The sequence below is a fragment of the Schistocerca gregaria genome, chromosome 1 (assembly GCF_023897955.1).
Source record: "Schistocerca gregaria isolate iqSchGreg1 chromosome 1, iqSchGreg1.2, whole genome shotgun sequence".
Classification (NCBI taxonomy): domain Eukaryota; kingdom Metazoa; phylum Arthropoda; class Insecta; order Orthoptera; family Acrididae; genus Schistocerca; species Schistocerca gregaria.
Window position 1 is genome coordinate 1,184,846,635 of NC_064920.1, and position 2,319 is coordinate 1,184,848,953.

A 2,319-nucleotide genomic window follows, 5' to 3' on the forward strand; every position below is an offset into this window, starting at 1 on the left:
AAGGCATCGTGGAGGGTAAAAATCGTAGAGGGAGACCAAGAGATCAATACACTAAACAGATTCAGAAGGATGTAGGGTGCAGTAGGTACTGGAAGATGAAGAGGCTTGCACTGCGTAGAGTAGCATGGAGAGCTGCATCAAACCAGTCTCAGGACTGAAGAGCACAACAACAGCAAGGACGACTGTAGGTCGTCCCAGAAGCCTCTGAAGGGGATGGACATACAGAAGTTTCGATCCATGTGAAATCATCTTCAGGTACTCCATGAAAACTGTTTGATCGGTGGCACGGGGCAGGAGACTGTTTTGTACGGAGAAAAATGTTTTCTAATTAAATATTTTATTATTGCTTTTCGACCGTTTTATTTTTCATGAACAATTTTTTGAAATATTTTTACATGTTGCTACGCCAGCACATTCATACAACCAATTCTTCGCGTTTACACGAAAAGGGAAAGGTGACTGATCCCTCACAACTGCATTAATTGTTACTGACATTTTTAGGTCGCAATACGCTCAACTGCTGGTTTACAGAATTAATAACCGAGAGGCAATTCTTCACCAAATATCGTATCACGATGTTCAGTTTTAATAACGCCACGCATAGCTGTTTCCGTTACCCCACCAGACGAGGAGATAGCAAAGAGGACACTGGTGGTATCGTGAAATACGCTTGGCGCTTAGAACTGTTTGCATATTTGTACAGAGGATGAAGGACGGGCGAGAAAGAGCACTAATTCGGAAGATCCACGAGAGGATTAATTTAGCAGGTTGGAGAGAGAGAGGGCAGCACGAGTCCCTTACGGAGTGCGGTCTCCCTTACGTCTGGCGAGCACAAGTGGACGCCCGCGCTGCGGACGGCAATTTAATAAAGAGCGCGCTGCCGCTGATGCCGCAGGCGCGGCGGGCCACCAAACGCAATTTCGGAGGACGGAGCGCAGCTCCAGCCGGCCGCGACGACGTCATCAGCTGCCGACAAATGGCCGGCCGCCGCCTCTCCTACTGGTCTTCCCAGCAGCTGCGTCGGCCGCGACATTGCCCCAATACAGCTGTTGACGTAGACGTACTCGGTAAGATAGACGTGAGCTATGGGAAAAGCATGTAACATACACTACAGGCCATTAAAATTGCTACACCAAGAAATTGCAAGATGATAAACGGGTATTCATTGGACAAAAATATTATGCTACAACTGACATGTGATTACATTTTACGCAGTTTGGGTGCATAGATCCTGAGAAATCAATACCCAGAACAACCAATTCTGGCCGAAATAACGGCCTTGATACGCCTGAGCACTGATGGCGTGTACAGGTACAGCTGCCCATGCAGCTTCAACACGATACCACAGTTCATCAAGAGTACTGACTGCCGTATTGTGGCGAGCCAGTTACTCGGCCACCATTGACCAGACGTTTTCAGTTGGTGACAGATTTGGAAAATGTGCTGGCCAGGGCAGCCGTTGAGCATTTTCTGTATCCAGAAAGGCCCGTACAGGACCTACAACATGCGGTCGTGCATTATCCCGCTGAAATGTACGGTTTCGCAGGGATCGAATGAAGGGTAGAGCCAAGAGTCGTAACACATCTGAAATGTAACGTCCACTGTTCAAAGTGCCGTCAATGCGAAGAAGAGGTGACCGAGACGTGTAACCAATGGCACCCTACACCATCACTCCGGGTGATACGCCAGTATGTCCATCACGAAGACACGCTTCCAATGTGCGATCATCATGATGCTGTAAACAGAACCTGGATTCATCCGAAAAAATGAAGTTTTGCCATTTGTGCACCCAGGTTCGTCGTTGAGTACACCGTTGTAGGCACAACTGTCTGTAATGCAGCGTGGAGGGTAACCGCAGCGGTGGTCTCCGAGCTGATAGTCCATGGTGTTCCAAACGTCGTCGAACTGTTCTTGCAGATGGTTGTTGTCTTGCAAACGTCCCTACCTGTTGACTCAGGGATCGAGACGTGGCTGAACGATCAGTTACAGCCATGCGGGTAAGATGCCTGTCATCTCGTCTGCTAGTGATACGAGGCTTCTGGGATCCAGCACGGAATTCCGTATTACCCTCCTGAACCCACCGATTCCATATTCTGCAAACAGTCATTGTATCTCTACCAACGCGAGCAACAATGTCGCGATATGGTAGACCGCAATCACGATAGGCTTCAATCCGAACTTTATCAAAGTCGGAAACGTGATGGTACGCATTTCTCGTCCTTACACGAGGCATCACAACAACGTTTCACCAGGCAGCGCCGGCCAAAGGCAGTTTGTATATGGGTAATCGGTTGGAACCGTTCCTCATGTCAGCACGTT